At 43.2% G+C, this 24,228-nt stretch overlaps 1 protein-coding gene across 1 annotated transcript in view; it reads right to left on the bottom strand.

Annotated features, from left to right (window-relative positions):
• The window catches only part of LOC128733462 (uncharacterized), a 255,703-nt gene that overhangs the window by 219,164 nt on the left and 12,311 nt on the right, over nucleotides 1-24,228 (bottom strand). Inside the window, exon 2 of the mRNA XM_053827061.1 lies at nucleotides 24-64. The gene's annotated coding sequence lies outside the window, so the exon portion shown is untranslated. The remainder of the gene's footprint in view (nucleotides 1-23; nucleotides 65-24,228) is intronic.

The raw sequence follows: 24,228 nt of genomic DNA, 5'->3' as shown, positions 1-24,228 counted from the left end.
TTGAAACACCAAATAATTTATACCTTTTATTTATCCAGTACTCTACGACCGTCGTTCTTGGAACCTGAAATAGAATAAGGAATAATATGTAAGACAACTTGATAGAACAGTTTTGATTAAATTTTTTTCAGGTTTCTTTTTCAATAAAATAAGATTTCAGAACCACATTTAAAGGTGATAACAATTGTAAATGTGACCAAAGCGTTTCTATGAAATGAAACGTTTCCTTTTTCGGACTTTGTTACGTGAAATATTCTATCATAGCCTAATCTTATAGATTTTTGCCAGGTCAGTCCAATCATCAGAACAGAATATCACAATCTTTTTTTGCAATAATGAAATTTGTTGTCGTATAATTTATTCATCAACTTAATTATCTAAAACAATTGCTTGTAACGCATTCTCACGTATCATATACTATATTCAATTAAACAGTTGATTTTCCCCGTGGGAAGCGCAGTTCTCAGATCTCGGCAACGCGGTTCTTCATCCCAGCTCGGAAAGGTTCAGATACATTATTCTCCGGGTTCCTGTGCACCGTTTTTGACTTCAAACCAACGAAACGCAACGTATAGAATTTCGGCAAATGTCACGAACTGCGCCGTCGCTGTCAATCTGAGCTCATTAGCCTTTCAAGCATAAACACACCGTACGGTCGGTGGCAGGTTGATTAGTTGTTGGAACGAACGAAAACATTTCGGAATTCCACCGTCACATCGTTTGCCTTCTTCCATCGACAGCCCTCCACTGACTATACGGTATTGATGAAAATCTGTATGCAAAACAGTTTCAAAGTAGCTCATGTCATCGTGCCATCCGATATCCATTTTAATATTCCGTCAGCGCAATTAGGATTCCTGGAAAGCCATTAGTACTCGACGTTCTCGCGCGTCGACGGATGGATTTCGCTTCGTACCACCTATCGAGTAGTTCTGATGGCGTCTGGCGATTGCAGGAAAGACGACTGCCGATTTCGTAACACCGATAGTTAAGCAAATCCCGACACATCGCAAACGGTTTCGCCTATTATTGTGAAAGCGGTTGAAATGTACACCGAGCGCGCGTGAATAGCGCAATAAAGCCAGCAAAAGCAGCAGCACCTTCGTCTACAAATATCTACCTACTATCTGATATCGAAAGGCTCCCGTCCATCTCGCTCTTCTGTCGTCATTGATACCAACCAGCACAGAGCCTTCCATCCTTTATCCTATCAAAATTCAACAGCGATTCGACGGTTGTTAGATACTCCATCGCTGGGAGCTCTTTTCTTCCATCGTTGCTGGTCGCACAGTGAGAAAGCTTTTACGAATTTTTGGACATGTCCTTTTCTTGCGAACAGAAACGAAACCACAAATTATAACTTATATAGTCCGCAAGTTTGTAATCATTTTGGATCTCTTCGCTTATGATGCACAACACGCATCACGTGTTGTCTATTTAGCAGCTTCCCGAGAGTCATTTCGATCAGCTTGGCCAGCCAGCTCTGACAGCGGAACCGAAAGTTGGCATTGTTATCGAACAAACCACGAAAAAAACCAATTCTCTTATTTGGTCTTTACCAACGACCTGCAGTATCGGCTTGGCATCGGGTTCGTTCTTCGCGAAGGTCAGATTATATTACGATCGAGGGAGGGATGAGCCAAATAGAAAACATTCACCCATTCCCTGCCGAACGAGTACGTGCCAGAGTCCGAATCAGGATGACACTCTCGGCTACGGCTAGAGTAGAGCGGAAAGCAGCAATGAAGTGGCATCCACCAAATGGAGCAAAGCCTATCACCACCGCGGAGCCTTTAGCTCTAGCACTAGTAGCTAGAGCTGGGAAGAAGGAAGCACCAACGACGGATTCATCGAATTCCGAACACGATTACGCCGAGAGTGCTTTTTTCTGGCTCTAATTTTCCCACGAAGGCGAAAGCGAGCAGCGGTGGCGGCGGCGGCGGCATACATTTCACCATAACATTTTGATACAAATCCTGACCATCCATAAACTACACAATAATCCGAGGGGAGTTTATAACGCCGCGAATGCGGTGCTTGTGGGTTTCCGGTTTCCAGCAGAAACAAAGAAGCGGACAACGGTGATTTGAAGTGCAATGTTTGCAAAAAAAACCATTTTCATTTTCACAAATTTTATTTAAAAAGAAATCGAAATCTCATTTTTGATGCAAAGTACCTTAAAAATGCATTAAATCGCAAGGTCCTACTTCATTTTCGAAATACTTATTATTAAAAATACTTACATTATTATATTTCCTTTGATGTTACTGTGAAAATGCTTTCTAAATTCAAATATGGCCTCTGGCCTGTATTTTCTTCTATGTTTTATTTGATTTTGTGGCAATGTTTCTTTCTTTATTCTATTTAAATAGAGCTTGGACGCTATTTTTTCCAATATATTTTATTTAAGATTTCCGTTTCATTTCAGAGCTTTCGCTTATTCTGACGCTAATTTTATAACGATTCGCTCCGAGGGGAGAAGTGGATGAAAATAGGGTTCTAGCGAAGACCCCGCTATTAACAAGTCTCTCTGTTATTTTTCCATATAAATGCCGTTCACCAGCATCAGCGATGCTTCTATTTGCGAAGGTGGTAAATTTTGCATGAGTGTTAATATGCTCACCAAAATTCTGTATTGGTGTTTGTTCGATTATGTTGACATGGCGGTATGAATAGGGTGTTTGCAGAGTGCATATGTATTGGAGATCTGTTGGGCAGGCAAAAGTGACAGCTCCATATAAAACACACGGGCTGGGAAGAGCAAAATTTTTTAAATGATTTATTTTCTTCATTTAAAACAGAAATTACAAATTGCTTCATACTTATGGCAAGGTAATATATCACTTTTCTAAATAAAAAATATATTTTCAACAAATAAGCTAAGACGCGGTAGTAATGATCAAAAATGTAACTATGACCTATGTTAGCGGGACAAAACTAAACAAATATCAATAACCAGCAGTTGCTTTCGGCTAAGAATTATTATGCTAAACCAATTTATGCTAAAACAAATTTTATATTCCGCTACTTTCAACTTGGCCTATGCCGTATACTGCTTCAAAAAACAGTATATTTGGGACACCGATTTAACGCGAATGCACCGAAACTCTAGTTACCAAAAGTCAGCATATATTTCAGGGAACATTTGTCGGTTACTTGGACTATTAGTTGCTTTAAAATGATGAATAACTTTAGAAAAAATGATAATTTTATCCAGCACGTTTTGCTGCATCGAATAGGAAAATATGCAATGTGTGCCCAACACATGTCTTGCATGTGTGTGTAGCAAAAGCCCTATATGGGCATTCACTCACACAAATGCATTTAGGGACCGGCAGAGCGCGCTGCCATCATTGTCTGCCGAATATTAGCAGAGCTGCCAGCACAGAGAACAGACAATTATCTTCTATACCTATAAAGAAGGATTTCTGTCTGTCTGTCTGTCCGTATGTTCCTTATAGAATCGAAAACTACTGAACCAATCGGCATGAAAATATGCATGTAGAGGTTTTTTGGGGCCAGGAAAGGTTTTAGTGATGGTTAGAAACCCCTCCCCCCACTAAGAGGGGGGCTCCCATACAAATGAAACACAAATTTCTGCATAACTCGACAACTAATCAAGCAAATAGAACAAAATTTGGCATGTGGGTGTTTTCGGTGACAAGAATTTATTCTATGGTAAATTGAGACCCCTCCCCTCTTTATAAGGGGAATTATAACTCCTCTCCTCTTTAAAAGAGGGGGCTTCCATACAAATTTCCTCATAACTCGAGAACTAATCAAGCAAATGGAACCAAATTTGGCATGTGAAGGTTTTCGAGGGCAAGAATATTTTCTATAGTAAATTAGGACCCCTCCCCACTTTAAGAGGGGGGGCTCCTGTACCAAAGAAACACAATTTTCCTCATAACTCGAGAAGTAATTAAGCAAATGGAACCACATTTGGCATGTGGGTGTTTTTGGAGACAAAATTTTTTTCTATGATGAATTGAATTGGGACCCCTCTCCGTCTTAGGAGGGGGGATCCTATACACATGAAATACAAATTTCCTCATAACTGAAGAACTAATCAAGCAAATGGAACAAAATTTGGCATGTGAAAGTTTTCGAGGGCAAGAATATTTTCTATGGTGAATAAGGACCCCTCCCCACTTTAAGAGGGGGGCTCCTTTACAAACGAAATACAAATTTCCTCATAACTCGAGAACTAATCAAGCAAATGGAACAAAATTTGGCACGTGGGTATTTTTGGAGACAAAATTTTTTTCTATGATGAATTGGGACCCCTCCCCACTTTAGGAAGGGGGGCTCCTATACAAATGAAATGCAAATTTCCTCATAACTCGAGAATTAATCAAGCAAATGGAACCAAATTTGGCATGTGAAAGTTTTCTAGGGCATGAATATTTTCTATGGTGAATTAGAACCCCTCCCAACTTTAAGAGGAGGGGCTCCTATACAAACGAAATACAAATTTCCTCATAACTCGAGAACTAATCAAGCAAATGGAACCAAATTTGGCACGTGGGTGTTTTTGGAGACAAAATTTTTTTCTATGATGAATTGGGACCCCTCCCCACTTTAGGAAGGGGGGCTCCTATACAAATGAAATGCAAATTTCCTCATAACTCGAGAATTAATCAAGCAAATGGAACCAAATTTGGCATGTGAAAGTTTTCTAGGGCATGAATATTTTCTATGGTGAATTAGAACCCCTCCCAACTTTAAGAGGAGGGGCTCCTATACAAACGAAATACAAATTTCCTCATAACTCGAGAACTAATCAAGCAAATGGAACCAAATTTGGCATGTGGAGGTTTCTGGAGGCAAAAATATTTTCTATGGTGAATTAGGACTCCTCTCAACTTTAAGAGGGGGTGCTTCTACACAAATGAAATACAAATTTCCTCATAATTCGAGAACTAATCAAGCAAATGGAACCATATTTGGCATGTGGGTGTTTTTGGAGGCAACCATTTTTTCTATGATGAATTAGGACCCCTTACCTTTTTAGAGGGGGGGCTCTCATACAAACGAAATACAAATTTCCTCATAACTCTAGAACTAATCAAGCAAATGGAACCAAATTTATCATGTAGGTGTTTTTGTAGGCAAGAATATTTTCTATGGTATATTTTCTATGGATTTCCCCACTTTAAGAGGGGGGGGCTCCTATACAAATGAAAAACAAATTTCCTCATAACTGGAGAACTAATCAAGCAAATGGAACCAAATTTGACATGCAAGTGGTTTTGGACGCAAGATTTTTTTCTATGGTGAATTGAGACCCCTCTCTTCTTTAGAAAGCGAGTTATGGCCCATCTCCCCTTTAAGAGGGTGGGCTTCCATACAAATGAAATGCAAATTTCCTCTTATCTCGAGAACTAATCAATCAAATGGAACCAAATTTGGCATGTGGGAGTTTTAGATGGCAGAAATTTTTTCTATGGTGAATTACGACCCCTTCCCCTTTTAAGAGGGGAGCTCCCATACAAATGAAATTCAAATTTCCTTATAACTTGAGAACTAATCAAGCAAATGGAACCAAATTTGGCATGTGGGAGATTTTGGAGTCTTGAATTTATTTTACGATAGTTAGAGACCTCTCACCCCTGTGGTAGGGGGATATGGACTCTCATACAAATAAAACAGAAATTTTTGCGAAACTCAAAAACTAATCAAACTCGAGAAATTCGAGACTCTTCCATAAAACATTAGTCAATACAAGACCACAAAAACTATCTATAGTAAGATCATTCAGGACGAGACGGTCGCGAGTGTTGCCGGTGACCCGCCGTCGGAAGCGCAGCCCACTGGGGGGCTTGCAAAACTCGAGGTTGTGACAAAGATCATCCGAGATTCATGATTTATGTACAACACAGGTTAATTTGTGGCAATACGAAGTTTGTCGGGTCAGCTAGTGTTCATATAAAATATTACGCAAATGGTGTGTAAGCTTTTAAACAAGACACTAGCGACATCTCTCTTCGTGTGCACCAGTTTCCCAATATCCACGTTGCCAAACTCATTATATATTCTTGTCATAATCTACATATTCAAAATACTGGCAACTCTAACGTTAGTTACTGTAGCAACCTAGCAACAGTTGTAGCAACGGATCGATTTTTTTTATGTTATTTGTTGAACACGGCTAAACATCGAAAACAGAAACCAGAGCGAATTCAATTTTTTCTGTTATTTTGATCGTATTTAGAGTTTTTCAACATTGCATCGTACCATCGTTACACGCAGCATGACCCCACCGCGGGAGAACCGTGGTAATTAGAGCAATTTAGCCGATCGCCCATTTTGTACCCGGGACAAACCACACCTTCCATTCACTCCTCCGGTAGTTTCTCCTTCTCCCAAATCCTTGAAATTACCTTGTCCAATGTTTAAAAAGGAGATAAATGCAACATCGAGAAACACATCTTTATGTGCTGGTTCTAAGTTATTAACCTTCCGTTACTCGCGCTGTTGTATTTTGTACAACACTTGTAGATTTTTGGATGCCATTTTGTTTTAAACTAACAGATCGATGTCAAACCAAAATGTATTCTTCAATAAACTTATTATGAACAACATGACATAATTATTCAATACATTTATGCTTTAAACTGTTCAGCAAAATAGATGAGCATTAACCGAAATCGCAGAAACGATTCAAGCGGCGTGTGAGGGGTACCGCACTACTGGAATTTTCTCTTATTTCTTCGTAAGGGAAAATGGTTTCTGTATACAGCAAAGTTATTCAGCAGTTAATGGACATTCCGCAGGTGTGAAAAAGTTCATAGTTTCGTGACTTCACGGCGCTAGTGTATAGGCTTGTTTTCTGAATGTGTTCTATGCTAAAAAAATTAATCAATAGAATGTGTTGCAGCACTATCTGCAAATCTTGTATAAAACCCTATTTTCATAAAAACGATAAAAATCGTTCAGTAAGCTAAAACAGGAAACACTGTTCGTTATCGCTCTCGTTATAATATACATCATTAACGCTAACAATTGATCTCTCTTGCCCGCCCAAATTGTATTCCGATAGGTACTGCCTTCTTTCTTGAGGCAGGTCAGTTCAGTTATCAAGTTTATATCGATCGAACCAGTCGAGAAATAATATACGCTATTTCGCATTCGAAACCACACGTTGGGTTTAATTTTGTATCACGGGTCGAATTTTAATTAAAGTTCAAGTATTAAACAAGAACGTGTTTTCGGATATCATCAGCATATCACACTACTCCTTGGAAATCCCGGATTCCCCGACGAATCCGCACAAGTTCCGGAACATAAAAATTGGTGCCGAAACCCGGGACCAGGAATGCAGATTCATCATTGGCGAAAATTTGGAGGTTAGCGTCTGGAACATATCGGCCAATCATCACTATTGGAGTGGATTGGATACCCTTTCGAGGCTTTGGCGCCTATTTCGGACCAGCCGCATATAATCTTTTCTTCGCACATCGCATTCGGAGGAATTTGGAATTTTTGGGAGGATTTTGGACCAAAACCCAATCGTGAGTGGACACGTGGTTGTAGGTTAGCAAAGTGAGCACAGGTAAATTCACTCCATTAGATCAGGTGAGTGACAACTATTTAATACCTAGTACAAATAAAAAGGCTTGGATGTCGTTTAAAGTACCAGCTGGTGGTGTAAAAACTCGTAAAGGTGGCCGTGCCATGAAAGGTGATACAAAAAAGGTTAAGCGGCTCTTAATACGTCGAAACAATATTGTTGGTTCGGCAAAGTTGATCAGGGAATATGACGCTAATTTCGATTTCGAGCGCGACTTTCCTCAAATAAAGTTTCGACTCGAAAAGCTAGATTCTCTCTGGGACGAGTTTAATGAAATCCAAGCGGAAATCGAATGTGAGCATGAAATCAGTGATGAACTAGCTGACGAACGTATTGAATTCGAGACAATATATTTTGAGCTGAAGGGTTCCCTGGCAAGCAAATTAGGCGTCACAAACACGTCTTCTCCAATACCCGCCTCACCTGTTGCTCCACCTACCCCAGCCTTTGGTGTTAGGCTACCTGAGATAAAAATCCCAGAATTTAACGGAAATTTTGATGAGTGGTTAAATTTCCATGATTTGTTCAACACTCTTATTCACACCAGTACTCAGCTATCTCCTATACAAAAGTTCCAATATCTTAAAGCGGTTTTAAAGGGAGATGCACTTCGTTTGGTACAATCGTTGGCAGTGAGCTCGGCCAATTATATGATTGCATGGGATCTGCTCAAGCAACGTTACGATAATAAAAATTATCTGATAAAGCAACACCTATCGGCCCTTCTATCCACTCCATTCCTAAAACGGGAGTCTTCGGCTGCGCTATCGGGTTTAGCGGACACATTTGAAAAACATCTTGGTATGCTAAATAAATTAGAAGATCCTAAGGAGCATTGGAATTCCCTTTTAGTCGAATTATTAAGTAGTCGGCTTGATGCTACGTCGCAAAAAGAGTGGGAAAATCAATTGGATGATGACTCCCGCCCTTCGTATAGTGATCTAATCAAGTTTATACAAAGGCGCTCTCGGATCATACAATCGTTAACGCTCTCCCAGTCGTCAAATGCAACTGTTAGGCCAGAACCGAAGTTTAATCGAACTAATGTATCATCTCACCCTGTCGTCGCAAATGAAGATGCCAAAGTGTGTGTGGCTTGCCGGAAGGATTCTCACACTCTGAGTGCTTGCGAAAATTTTGTGAAACTGTCTCCAAAGTTACGCTACAATCTCGCAAAAAGGCATGGGTTATGCATAAATTGCTTAAAGTCGTCACACTTATTGAAAGATTGTCAGTCTGGGCCTTGTCGAGTTTGCCATAAACGACACAATACTATGTTACACTTAAACACCTCCACCGCACTAACAGTGCAGGTAACAAATTGCACCGATAGCTCTGAATCAGTTGCAAGAACTCGATCAAACTCACAATCGGCCACGGTCGACGAGTCGTCGTTGTCGGTAGAGCCATGCATTGCCGAGCAATCGCATGGCATCCCTCGGGTAATGGGATACAATCGTTCGTCGCCGGGAGGCCAAAATCAATCCGTTTCGTTTGACCCTCCGTCGGTGGGTATACCGTCAGGGTCGGCTCATGGTTCTTCACACATAACAAGCTATCCAGTCGTTACTCCATTGCCCAAATCCACTAAGAAGACTAACAGAACTGTCTTCATGTTAACGGTCTACGTCAAGGTTCGTGATGTCGATGGAACCTATACTCTTGCACGCGCTCTGCTGGACTCTGCGTCTGAGCGCAATTTCGTCACTGAAAATCTCGCACAAAGGCTTCGTTTGAAACGTACTGGTTCAGACATTGACGTCTATGGAATTGGAAATACAGTACAACGTGTAACTCAAACAATCACGATTAACCTGTCCTCTAGAATCAGCCACTTTAATGCAGATATCGATTTTCTCATCCTTCCTAGCCTAACGAGAATTCTCCCGTCGGTCGATGTAGATATAACAAGTTGGGAAATCCCGAACAACTTACCTTTGGCTGACCCAACGTTCCATCGCGCCCACGGAATAGATATGATACTAGGAATTCAGTGGTTCTTCTCATTGTTAGAAAATGACCAGATTACCCTCGGTCCACAGCTACCAATACTACGCAAAACAGTATTTGGTTACGCTATTGCTGGCGATCATACCCAGCACAATCCTATTCGAACAGTGGCATGCAATGCTGCAATGACAGTTGACAAACTAACAGCAGCCGTGCAACGGTTTTGGGAAGTGGAAAGTTTTGAAGGACAAAGCTCATTATCGTTAGAAGAGCAATATTGTGAGAACCATTTTCGCACTACACACTCAAGAGCCCCTGGCGGTCGGTACGTGGTGCGATTGCCAGGGGCTCTTGAGGAGCTACTTTCGGATCTGGGAGAGTCGTTGCCAGTCGCAATACGAAGATTCCATGCAATTGAGAGAAGGCTCTCATCTAACAGGCAACTTCATTCAGATTACAGCAAATTTATTAATGAATATCAATCTCTGGGTCACATGGAAGAAGTATTGCCGGACCCTTCAGTGCCGCATTTTTATCTCCCTCATCACGCAATATTGCGCCCGGAGAGTAAAACGACCAAAATCAGAGTGGTTTTTGACGGTTCGTGCAAATCAGCGAGCCGCATCTCGCTGAACGACCTGTGCTACATCGGCCCTACTGTACAACCTCCACTCATCTCAATTATTCTCAACTTTCGGTTACCAACATACGTCATCACCGCTGATATTGAGAAAATGTACAGGCAAGTTGTTGTACATCAGCAGGATCGACCGCTGCAGCAAATCGTATGGAGGAACAATCCTGAGGCCCGTTTGCAAACTTTTCAGCTGAAAACAGTGACGTATGGCACTTCGTGTGCCCCGTTTTTGGCAACGCGAGTGCTCAATCAGCTTGCAGATGATGAAGCAGGAAAATATCCATTAGCGTCAAATGCCATCAAGCGTGCGTTTTATGTCGACGATTGTTTAACCGGTGATGATAGCAAAGAAAGGCTGATAGCAACCTGTAAACAGCTAACTGAGTTACTTGAGTCTGGCGGCTTCGTGCTACGAAAGTGGAGTTCGAGTGATCCAGAAATTATATCGCACATCCCAGAGTCACTTCGGGACCTGCAGGGTGATTTAGAAATTGATAAATCGAACATTGTCAAGACGCTTGGTTTACTTTGGCATCCGCAGTCTGATTGTTTTGGCTTCAAGGTACCAGCATTGTCTGATTCAAATCCAGTAACAAAACGCATTGTGTTATCGGAAATGTCCCGATTATTCGATCCAATGGGACTTGTTGGGGCAGTTATTGTTTCGGTAAAAATTTTCCTGCAATCACTGTGGTTAGAGAAATTCACGTGGGATCAGCCGCTTCCACAAGATTTCCAAAACTGGTGGAAAATGTTCAGAGAAGAAATGCAGGAGCTGAGCACTCTTCGAATCCCGCGACGTGTCTTTTTGCACAATTATGCAAATATTCAACTGCACTGTTTCTCAGATGCCTCTGATAAGGCTTATGGATGCTGCCTTTACGTCACATCGTCAAATCGTAATGGAATTTCCATAACCAACCTTCTTATGTCGAAGTCTAGAGTGTGTCCGCTTGATAAGCTCTCCATACCCCGTGCCGAGTTATGCGGAGCAGTAATGGCAGCGCAATTAGCTGATTGTGTGCGGGCTTCTACTAATTTACAATGCCCGATTACGTTTTGGACAGATTCAAGTATTGTTTTGCATTGGCTAACCACCTCGTCAGCCAAGTGGAAAGTTTTCGTTGCTAACCGTGTAGCCGAAATACATCGTTTAACACAAGGCTTTGTATGGCGCCACATTCCCACTGACCTGAATCCTGCAGATCGCATATCCCGAGGAGTATTGCCTTCCCGTCTGATTGATGATGAACTTTGGTGGCATGGGCCATCATTCCTAAACAGCGATTCCAGCTGCTGGCCAAAAAACATCGTGGAACTCTCGCAGCTGCACTTGCAGGCTCGAGAATTAGAAAGCAGAGAAACCGTATCACTCGTCGTCACCGCGCTACCGTCGATGCTCCCATTAGCGGCTAATCATTCTACTTTGGAACCATTGCAGCGAAAAATCGCTTGGACATTGAGATTCATACACAATTGTCGCACAAATAATCGATTGCTAGGTCCACTTTCTCCAGCAGGAATAGACAAATCTTTAACTTTGCTTGTCAGGCAAGCACAAGAGGAATGCTTCGCCGCGGAAATTCGTTTTCTCAAGCAGCATAGTGGACCATCAATGAAAAACATCAACTTTAAATCACATTTGAAAAATCGTAACCCATTTTTGGATGAAAAGGGCCTATTACGACTATATAGTCGCCTCTGCAATCAAGAAATTCCCTTTGATACTCGATATCCTATCGTGCTACCACAAAATCACCATTTAACTAATTTGATCGCTACTAACGTGCATATTCGAACTCTTCACTCGGGCCCACAGCTTCTATTAGCCACATTACGTCAAAAATTCTGGCCTGTTAGAGGAAGAGATTTAGCGAAGAGAGTTGTGAAGAATTGCCTAGTATGCTTCCGCTGCAAGCCGTCGAGCATCAATCAAATAATGGGACAGCTACCATCAGTGAGAGTGACTCCGTCGCGCGCGTTTCTAAAGTCCGGCGTGGACTATTGTGGGCCATTCTTCGTCCGTCCGCCCAGCCGTCGCGGATCGTCGGTTAAAATATTCGTCGCGATATTCGTATGCATGGCCTCCAAAGCGGTCCATATCGAAATGGTTTACGGTCTGTCGTCGGCGTCGTTCATTAACGTTCTCAAACGGTTCGTTTCGCGTCGCGGTCGAACCTTGGACATTTATTGTGACAACGCCCGTACGTTTGTTGGAGCTAACCGGCTTCTCCAAGATGATAAGCGTCTATTTGACGAAGTACATTCGTCCCAATCGTTGGGCAAGTACTGCAGTGAGAATGGCATCCGATTTCATTTCAACCCGGCTCGCTCTCCTCACTTCGGAGGGCTGTGGGAGTCAGCCGTTAAGATCTTCAAACATCATTTGTATCGCATAATGAAGGACACACACCTGACGATTGACGATTTTAACACCTTGATAATCCAAATCGAGGGAATGATGAATTCACGACCCCTTACACCGTTGTCATCGGATCCTGCAGATGTCGTCGCTCTAACTCCAGGGCATTTTCTTGTGGGGGAGCCCATACACTCAATACCAGAACCCGATTTGAGCGAAATTCCACTAAATCGCTTGAATTCTTTTCAGAAAATGCAACAAAAGGTCCAACATTTTTGGAAGGTTTGGTCTCGGGACTACATCGGTCAGCTGCAAAGCAGACAACGCTGGCCTATGGTACAACCGGATATCAAGGTAGACACTCTCGTCTTGCTAAAAAAGGATTCTACACCTCCGATGCGCTGGAATCTTGCACGAGTCGCTCGTGTGTTCCCGGGACCAGATGGCCATGTCAGGGTGGTTGACGTCAAGACAGCACACGGTGTTTATCGACGGGCGATTACAGAAATTTGTCCACTCCCCATAGAAGACGAGACGCCACGAACTGGACCATCGCCACCTTCACCACCGTCACGACCTACCCAACAGTAACATTTGAGCATCGCTATTAGAGTTATTTTGAAAGTGCCTTTCAACGTGGCCCGGCATGTTGCAGCACTATCTGCAAATCTTGTATAAAACCCTATTTTCATAAAAACGATAAAAATCGTTCAGTAAGCTAAAACAGGAAACACTGTTCGTTATCGCTCTCGTTATAATATACATCATTAACGCTAACAATTGATCTCTCTTGCCCGCCCAAATTATATTCCGATAGGTACTGCCTTCTTTCTTGAGGCAGGTCAGTTCAGTTATCAAGTTTATATCGATCGAACCAGTCGAGAAATAATATACGCTATTTCGCATTCGAAACCACACGTTGGGTTTAATTTTGTATCACGGGTCGAATTTTAATTAAAGTTCAAGTATTAAACAAGAACGTGTTTTCGGATATCATCAGCATATCACACTACTCCTTGGAAATCCCGGATTCCCCGACGAATCCGCACAAGTTCCGGAACAGAATGCTACATCATTTAGGAACGGTAAAAGGATCTTTCCGAATGCAGCAACTTGTATATGTCCGCAATTGTAAGATGTACAATTTATAGCAGGTTTTGACGCCGCCTGGTGACAAGCTTATAAAATTCTATCTCCCAAACGAAGGTCTTAACCTACTGATTAATTTTGCTGAAGACAGTAGCTTTCTATATAGCTAGGATTCCGAGATATTCCGAGATAAAGAGTGTTGTACAAAATACAATGCGCGAGTATCCGTGTTACAAAACTTGGCGCGAGTAACGAAAGGTTAAAGGTTGTTAGATTGCTTTTGACCGTATTGACCAACAAAATTTTACTGACCAGGAGCTTCTGATGAATTTGTCAGCTGGCTACAGACATACTTGACGAATCGTAGACTCTCAGTGTAAAGGTAGGCTTTATCGAGTCCGGTAATTTTTGCAATAAGTCTGGTGTTCCACAGGGAAGTGACTTAGGACCGTTACTTTTCCCCATATACTTCAACGAAAAGTGTTTTGTAAGCCCCAGCTAGATTCAAACCATTATAGCGGATAACTTGCAAATATTCCTTGTAAATTTTTTGATCGATTGGGGTAAAAATATTGAAAATCGATCAGAAAATCACTGAGTTATTAGTGGTCAAAATATAAGGACTTTCCGTGACTCTTGCATTTATGATTTCTTGGAATAACACCCTACCTTCCCAGAAGATGTAGTCCTACGTCAAAAAATCGTTAAGATCTCTTAAAAAAGTGCGTTTACGTTCTATCTAAGGATAAGTGTTTTAGCCCAGATCTTTCGTCTGGAATACCGAGGTTTGTTTCGGATAATCAATGCCATTCCCTAACGATTACGTTTTCACGAAAATATTTCTAGTAAATAACTAATAAACATTCTAAAAGAAAATGCCATTTCGAGAAGTGTTTAACAATCCAATGAATTGTACATTGCAAATCGTTTAAAAACCCATGCATCCAGTATACCGCAACGTGTCCGATAAATAAAGAACATAAAAGACGGTTCCATGCTGCAATGGACACTTGGACAGGAAAGATGAAAATTGATGTGCAAAAAAATAAAAAAAAAACGCACTCTACCCAGCGCAGCAACGGCAGCGCAGAGAAAAAACCCACAGTGAATAATCGAAACTGGCCAGCGGCAATGCCATTTTGATGACCGCCAACGTCGGTCGACGTTACGCGACGAGCCACAACGTTCTTCGAGACGACGACGACGACGGTGGTGGGCTCTCTCGGTCCGATACTCGCGTCGTACTTCCGTCCGGTCGGTCGACCGACCGTCTTCCCGTGCGAACAACCACCGCACCGTGGCCAGAGCACTCTGTGACAAACGATATTTAGGTCTGGAACTAATTTTATTGCACACGTACACATCGAAACAGCGGCAGCAGCAGCAGCAGCAGGCGTGCTCACAACAAACCGGAGGAAATCCAATAATTCACCGTATCATCATGGCGTCACTCAGACAGACTAGCCGCCATTGTAGAAGAACGGAACGGTCCGGCAAACGGGGATCGAACCGTTCGAATCGAGTGCGCCGATTGTGTTCGGGCTTGACGTCGGATGCTTAAATATTACTGACAGGCGTTGAATTTCCGCTACCTACGAAGATTTTCTGCCAAAGTATCATTGTTGCGTTGTGCAGGCGAAGTGAATGGGCCAGAGTCGATAACTCATGGTTTAAGGCAATCGGTGTATCAATTTCTTTCGAAACGTGTAACTCATTATTGTATGTAAACAATTTTCCATGTGCTGTTGGTTGTTGAAACGTAATAAAAAGCGTAATATTATACCCACTTGACGACGACAACGACGACGAATGTATAAATGGTACGTCAATCTCTCACATGTCGTCTGCTTGATTGAAGAACAAACATAAGACAAACCATCTATACTTGAGTTTCATGAAGTATAAACCACTCTGATATCAGTTAAAAGTAATTGAGTATTTGACTTGTTTTTCAGCTGGATTACTCATGATTGTGTTTAAAGCTTTGAGTTGAAATCATTATACCAGATTAAATGCGAAATTCCGGTATAGTTGAGACCTTCATAAGCGACCGGTGATGTGGAAGGATAACAGGTACCGGATGTTTTCTGATTCAACCGGCTGGATAGGAATCTGTTCCAATCAATACCAATTGCCCTAAGCAGTTTCAGCATACTTTCGCACAACAATCTAATCCGAAATGCCATTTCGTGGTAAGATTTATGCCAAAGATCTCCTCACTCGTCATAGTTCGGTCAGCGCATATTGTCGGTGGCACTCCCAGCTGCGAGCTGACCTGTGGCCGACAGCCTACCGAGCGTCAAGTGGCTGCACAGGAGACCCCGAACAACGATCACCTCGATACTAAGTACATTAGTTAGCTTCGTGCCAATAGCTAAACACTGGACACCGATTTCCTATCTTTGGCCATCACAGCCTAACCGTTCGCACTGGGTTGCCGAGCAGCCAGCAATTCACTCTGGGGCCTTAACTCATGGAAGCGTTAAATTCTTCACCTACAACCCTACCGGACCCATCCTGCCCACAGAAAATAAAAACGCGCCAATAGGATTGCATCACACTCCAAACTGCATTGCCGCCGCGCGTTCAAGCGCGCGAGATCTCTTTGCATTATACAACGAACGCGCCATGTAAGAAAAATAGTATTCAAACCACATTGAAACGAATAACGAAAAATTCAAACACCGCTCGGCCACCTTACCCGCCGGGCCAAATGGCTGCCACCACAAATCCCCATAAATTGTGTGATATATGAGTAATACATGGGAATGAAACCGCCGCGGTGCAGAACTTGACGGCTGCTAGCTGGCTGGCTGGCTGGCCGGGGAAAGGAACAGCACGGCAAGTCATAGCACACCGGCAAGCAAGGAGCCAAGGCTGTTGTCGTTGCTGCTGATGTTTGCGGCGGTCCACACTCGAAAAGCTTAGCAACGAAGCGATCATTTCACATCAGGCAGGACGGATGCTGGTCCGTTGGTGAACGCGCGAGCGTGAGATTCGTGAACAGGAGGAGGAGTCGTCGTTGTCGTCGTCGTCGATTACGAAGCCCAGTCCGCAATGGCATAAAAGGTACATAATGGCATATGCGCTGCTGCTGCCAGTGCGACGCGATTCACTGTTGCTTGCTTTTAGTGGGCACTTTCGGAGAATTGCGGAGCCAGGAGGAATCCGGCCGGAGGAACCCAGCGACGCGGTAAAATAGCGATAGAAGGACACATTTTATGCGCTGATGCTGTTGTAAGTGTTCGAATAGGGAAAAACTTGTCGCATTCTGGTGCGCGTTGGAGGATGGAGTGCTACCAGTTCTGCGGATACGTGTCCAGCCTAACTCTCGCGAACTACTATCACGATTTTAACTAAACTACTAAAATTCTTTTCTACATCCGAAAAACTTAAATCAACATTTACCCAACATTGCCCTTTAATCGTTCAATCGAATTGCCCTGCCATAAAACACTCGCGATTGGCCACATCACCGGCAGCACTGCCGCCGAGTGACTAAGTAATCTTCGAACAAAGCTCTAGGATCAGGGTCGCCGCAGCGAAGAGTGCAGGACACCATCGCAGCAGCGGCCACCAGCGCCCGGTAGGAGGCGGACTGCTGCTGCTGCTGAAACGCTTGATTGCGCTTATGAGTTTTGCCGTAGTTCAATCGAGCTTTAGTTTTTTTTTCTTCGCCGCCGCGCGATACTCCGCGCGTACTGTGCATGCAAGAAAAGGCTGCTGATGCTGTCTCGCTGCTGCTATGTGACCATGTATCTAATGGATAATAATTTAACTTAAGAGTCGTCGCCGACCGGCAGATTAAAAGTTACGACGGGCATGAGATGCTGCTGCTGGTGCTGCTGCTGCTACTACAACAATTCCTCGGTGCCAAGCTGCTCTCTGTGTAACACATCAACTTGAACTAACCCTTCCGCATGCGCTCCTTTGGCACTGCCTCCGGCCACAGCACCGAAAATTGTTCCAAGAAAAGTGGTTCTTCGAATATGACTATGAAAATTTATGCATGGAACGAGGAAAAATAGCGATAGGATTACAGCTCGTTTTTCTCCTGCTTTGGAAAGACGCTTTCGCGAGTTTGCCTTCAGCAGGATGGGGCTTGGGGCGCTCGGAGGCGACAAATACGATACTTTATTGGTTGTCCGCACGCGTTTCGGTTACGAAACTAGTGTGATCCTATCCGTGCTTAAGTTGGATTGGCTGGCATGGCATACATATGCCGGTTGCATACCTCATTGCCTTTCCCTTTCTGCAGGGGATACGTACGAAGCATGGGTTTATCATCGCCTCGCGAACAAATTACTTCGCCACTAAGCAGCGAGCGATTTAGAAGGGATCCTCTTTTGCTGGCTGTAGTCGTGTGACAGAAGCGTTTTATTGGATTGTACCTGTACCTGTCAGTTGAAACGGATCGGTTACAAACATTGGCCTGTCGTTGGCAGCCGTTGGCTGGCGGGTGAAGGTACAAGAGGACTTATGGCTTTCGAGTCTTCACGACGACCTACCACCATACGCGGAAGCCTGCCAACTGGCGTGACATGGTCGAAATGAGGAGCAGCTTAGTTTGTTGTTGTTACTGTTGTGGTGGCCACATGCTGCTGTTGGACGCCACCATCATCGTAATGGTACAGCAGATAGGTGACTTTTGTCGGCACAGCCTAGATACCCTGATGCGACTCGGTTTGTGTTTTGTATGCGCTTTGAACTCTTCATTCTCCTGTTTGGCCCCGGTGCCCTAGTAAAGCGATTACCAGCGACTGGGACGTGCCTGGCTTTCAAACTCTGCCTCGAGGGACACTTTCGCGGACTTAATGTGTAGGTTGCGATTCGTTTTATCTTCGTCTTTTTTATTTCCGTAAAACTTATGAGTCCCGGATTAGCACAATGTATCTAGTTACAAGCTACGTCACGAATTGTACTGGTGACATCATTAAGGACTAATTCCGCACACGAGCCGGTTTTGTGCTTCTCAAAGGGAATATTATTCTAAATGCCAAGGTTGTGCTCACCGACTCTAGGTCAAATAACATTCGGACTAGCTAAAATTACCATGCATCATGAATAAAAGGATTATGCTAACGATGCTTGCAAAACATGAGCAAGATACAAAGACGCTTAGGTTGACTACATGTTTGAGAAAGTTTTAATAGAAAATGTTTATTACTTGGTTATTAAAAGTAGATTGTCCTACAGTACTAAGCTTAGTAGTATTAAATTAGTATGAAACAATAACAAATGCAGGAATTGATACAAAATTTAACTAAATAATCATTTCTTCAGCTGTAACCTAAATAACAATTACCGAGTATTGGTAAAAATAGAAAATTAAGTTCCGAAATATTTTGCAAAAATAAACTATTCAAACAGCAGGCTGTGCAAGCTATGGCTATGTTCTTGAAGGTCAAGAGCAAATGTCATCAGACGGGACTAAGTGTATTCCGGTGAGGGCGTTTTGTATCAATCAAAATGAAGTGATAGTCGGACGGTATCAGTTCTGGTGCATGTGGTGGGTGGAAAAAAACTTCCTATCCTCTATTCTTCAAATATTATTCGATTGGTAGCATCCTAATAAAAAATATTGTCATGTTGTCATGATGGAAGATTCTAGACGTCTCCATACATCTTCCAAAATGGATATCTTTTAATGTTAGTTTCAAATGAAACAATTGTTGGAACAATTGTTCGTCACTCGTTCATGATTTCGCTTCATTTTATGTTGACAATACACTTTCTTATTACAATGCTCGTTATTTCATTGGTACAACCACGGTATAGAATATAGAATTAGCTGGTTCAAGTATATCACTGAGCAACTTACTACTACGTAGTCCTATGGCCTGCGCTTCGATTCCATTTTCCTTAGCTACGAAGCTGATGAATAAAACGTTCAACATGACATTAGCGTTGGTTCAGTGATCTCATTGAACAAACAGACCAATACGTTGTTCCTGGTGCTAATTCAGTATCAATGAAGAAGGGTAAAAGAGAAAAGAGTTTCCAGATACTGGGTTCGCTAAAGAGTTGCGCCAGCTCATAGTTCTCACCGTTCCCACTTACAAGTCCCCGTCGAACATTGTCCACGTTTCGTGCCTATAGAGGACTACCGTTTTAATTGCGCTTTGTACATGATATATTTAGTAAGGGGGTGTAGCTTGCCAGACCTTATGGTCTTGTGCAGCCCGTAGTAAGCATGACTTTCGCCAATAATACTTTTGCGTATTTCTCTGTTACAGTTATTATGCGACGTCAACAACGCCCCGAGGTATACAAATTACCTGTCGATTACCATACTGTTGTAGTGTTGTCTATGCGAGTTCGATCGCGCTCGGTTCCTTGATTTTTAGCTCATTCATCACTAGTCCAACCTTCTCTGCTTCTCGTTTCAGCTTTGTATACTGCTCAATAACTACCCGGAAGGTCCTTCCGACAATGTCCACGTCGTCAGCGAAGCAGATAAATTGCCTAGATTGATTGAAGATCGTGCCCCGCATCGCCCAGTTATTTACGAAGTACGATACTGGTCTCACAAGTCACTCGTCGTATGTTCGAATCTCGGTAGGTATTGCTAATTGAGTCAGTAGAATCGTTTCACTAACCCCGTAATTGTGCTGTACTCTAGTAACTGGCTGCGAAGTCTGTCCATGAAGAACTGTCAAGTCTTAAAGACGTTTATATCCAAGGCTTAGCTTTGCTTTCTAGCGCGATGTTAAACAGGAGCCCGGGAATACCACTACCTTGTCAAAGTCACCTGCCTATTTTAAGCGGGCTTGATAACGCGCCCGATATCTTCACACAGTACTGTACATCATCCATACGGGCTTTAGGAAGTCTTGTCAGCTTCCCGGGAAAGCCATTTTCCTCCATCATTACCTCCTCATGGTCGATAGTATCACAAGCGGCCTTGAAATCTATGAATAGGCGGTCCGTATGGACTTGGTATTCGTGACACTTTTAGACACTTTTACCGCCCACTTAGCTTCGAGGTACGATGCAGGTCTAACAAGCCAGTCGTCGCATGTTCGAATCTCGGCTAGACGGTGCTTGCTTGATAGAGTCAGTAGGATCGTTACACTGGCCCCGTAATTTTCCTGTACTCTAAACAGCCGGCTGCGAAGTCTGTCGATAAAAGAAGGGTAATGTCTAATGATGGTTTAAGCCCACGACTTTGCTTTTTGACACTTTTAGAGGATCTTCCGCAATATTAAGATTTAGTCCGTTGTCGATCACCCGTCCATAAAAATGGCTTGATAACTTCCCAAAAATTTCATTGCTAGCGGCGATAGACGGCAAAACGGCTAGGCGGCGTTGAGAATAATGATCGCTTGCCCACATTCCAACTTGTCGCCCTTTTTGTATATTGGGAATATATATACCTCCTCCTTCCACTTCTCTGATAGCTGTTCTGTTTTCTGCTTCCATATTCTTGAGCTGCTTGATGGCCTGGATCACTTTACCTATTGTGGGAGTCGGCACATCACTATCATCCGCCGTACTGATGTGGTCGACAGAGCGATACAGCTGTTCCATGTCGTCGTACTCCATTTCTTCCAGGCGGCATTTCTTATCGCGAAAAAGCTGGGTTTGCTGTCTTCGTTTCTGTCTATACCGTTTCACGTTTTGACAGGTCCCCTGCTGCATCATCGATGCCCTTGCTGCATTCTTCTCATCTAACATCTACTGGCATCCCTCGCCGAACTTGTCGTTGCACCTTCCGTCGCGCTGTTGATGACCGCCGTAACGCTATCAGAGCAGTCCTCGAGGGTGAAATTGGCTTTCTCTCACCCGGCAGCACTGCCTCAAGCCTGCGCGTACACATTAGCGACATCAGGTAACTTGAGTCGTTGCATATTGTACTTTGGCGGGCGACGGTACCGAATATTGATAACAACGGAAATTCTTTGGCGCACATCAAAAGAACCAGAATCGATGTTTGCACCACGATAGATCCTAACGTCGATGATATCTAAGAAGTGCCTTCGATCAACAAGGGAGTGAACGTTGAGGAGTATGATAGTTTAGCAGAGATAGAATGTTCGATGAATCAACTTCTTCATTCAACAACTCAGCAGCTTGCTAAATTTTCTTACGGCGTTCTAAGGTGTCAAACCCGATTAGTCGACACCGTTCAGGATATGGAGGCGGGTTCAAAGGATCACGCAAGGGTAGGTCACGTAACGCTAGGCGGCTCGTTCTTTTCTGCAGTCGTTCAATTATCAAATTCCAGGCTAGTTGGTAAGGAGCCTAGATCAAATACCAATTTTCCAAATTTTCCAATAATGATCGTACTAAAAAGCAATATAAAGCTTTTAAACAGTTTGGATCTTTAAGATCTCACCCAATTCTCGAGATAAAACCGAGCTACCGAGTTGCTTTAAAGATGATTATCGAGTGATTCAAATATAAATTCAGCTTGACATCAAATATCTCCAAGACATCATCAATTTTGTATTCGAATAAAACTGGGCTAACAATGTGATGAAATGTCATCATCTGGCACTTTGCAGTGCTAATGATCAGCCATTTCTTGCGGCACCAGTTTACGAAAATATTCAACAGCTTTTGAAGATTACACTCAAATACTTTTTTTACACGGTTTGTTTTTTTGAATAATAAGAACAAGGCAACTTAGGGACCATTCAATTATTTCTCAATACATTTGGAAGAGGCTCGACATTCGTTACGAATTTTGTATTTGGTCTGTAAGCTGCACCGTTCTTGAGTAAGCTAAAAAAACAAACCGTGTAAAATAAGACTTGAGTGTATGACAATGTTCAATTGACCGGACCGTACAGCTAAGTACAATTTTAGATCGTCACCCAGAAGTAATGCTCCGTTATCAAAATACAACGAGAATAGTAATGGACCCACATTGCTGCCTTGTGGTACACCCGATTTGTTTGTGAATAGTGAGAAAAGGTGTACGCGTAATGTTCGACCACTTATGGGGAGCTCAACCACTCAACAAAGTGTTGCGAGGTCGGGAAATTTTTCGTAAGAGTATTCGGTGGTTTATACGGTTAAACGCTACCATCAAATCGGTATTCACTTACAGAATCAGTAAACCCGACTATTCCAGGAGAAGGAGTGCGAATAACTCGAGCAGCTGTATCGCTTTCAAGACACACGGAAGTTCTACAGAGACTCGACGAATCTCACAAAGGCTTTGTGCTGCGGGCCAAAATGTGCAGAGATAAAGATGAAGGTATCTTGACTGACGACGATGACTGACGGTGAATGGCTAGCAGGCAAAAGATCGTGATAGCGGAGGAAGTGAGCACATTGGTGTAGCACGCAATAAAAATGTGCCACCCCCATTGATAAGGGAAATTAAAGAAGCCATCCAGTGGCTGAAGAACAACAATGCAGCGGGAAAGGATGGCATTGGAGCGGAACTTATTAAAATGGTCCCGGACAAGTTGACCGACTTTCTGCATCAACTGATTGTCAAGATTTGGAATACGTGGACGACTACCGTAGGAGTGGAAAGACGGGGTTATTTGCCCTATCTACAAGAAAAACGATAAGCTGGATTGTGAGAACTACCGAGCGATCACTATCCTGAATGCCGCCTACAAAGTGCTGTCCCAAGCCATCTTCCATCGACTATCGCCAATAGTCACTAGATTTGTGGGAAGTAACCAGACCAGCTTCATGGAGGGTCGGTCTACAACAGACCAAATCTTCACCCTGCGACAGATCCTCCAAAAGTGCCGCGAATTCCGAGTCCCCACGCATCACCTGTTCATCGATTTCAAAGTCGCATATGATAGTGTAAACCGACAAGAGCTATGGAAAATTTTGGACGAAAATGGCTTTCCGAGTAAACTTACTAGACATATTATGGCTTCGATGGATGGGATCCAGTGCTGTGTGAGAATCTCGGGTGGATTGTCGGACCCATTTGAATCTCGCAGGGGACTTCGACAAGCAGATGGTCTTTCCTGTCTGCTATTGAACATTGCGCTTGAAGGTGTTATAAGGCGAGCAGCGATCGAAATGCGGGGCACGATTTTCAATAAATCCAGTCAATTTATCTGCTTTGCTGACGACGTGGATGCTGTCGGCAGAACATTTGAGGCGGTGGAAGATCAGTACACCAGACTAAAACGTGAAGCAGAGAAGATTGGGTTGAAGATAAATACTTCTAAAACGAAGTTTATGCTGGCGGGTGGGACCGAGCGTTACATGACCCGCTTGGGCAGTACCGTGGAAATCTACGGGGATGAGTTTGAGGTAGTCGACGAGTTCATATACCTTGGCTCACTCGCAACAGAGGACAACAATACCAGCCGTGAGATTAAAAGGCGTATTATCAGCGGAAGTCGGGACTACTACGGGCTCCACAAACACTTGCGGTCGAACAATCTGAGTGCAAAGTTCACACAGTACAAAACGCTAATTAGACTGGTTGTCCTCTACGGCCACGAAACGTGGAAACTGTTAGAAGAGGACCTATAAGCACTCGGAGTTTTCGAACGGCGGGTGCTAAGAACCAACTTTGGCAGAGTGCAAGAGAACGGTGTATGGAGGCGAAGAATGAACCACGAGCTCGAGCGTCTCTACGGCGAACCCAGTAGTCAGAAAGTGGTTAACTGGACGGATACGTTGGGCAGA

Source organism: Sabethes cyaneus, chromosome 2, assembly GCF_943734655.1.
Source record: "Sabethes cyaneus chromosome 2, idSabCyanKW18_F2, whole genome shotgun sequence".
Classification (NCBI taxonomy): Eukaryota; Metazoa; Arthropoda; class Insecta; order Diptera; family Culicidae; genus Sabethes; species Sabethes cyaneus.
Note: the sequence above shows the minus strand (reverse complement) of the source record. Positions and strands in the feature narration are given on the sequence as shown.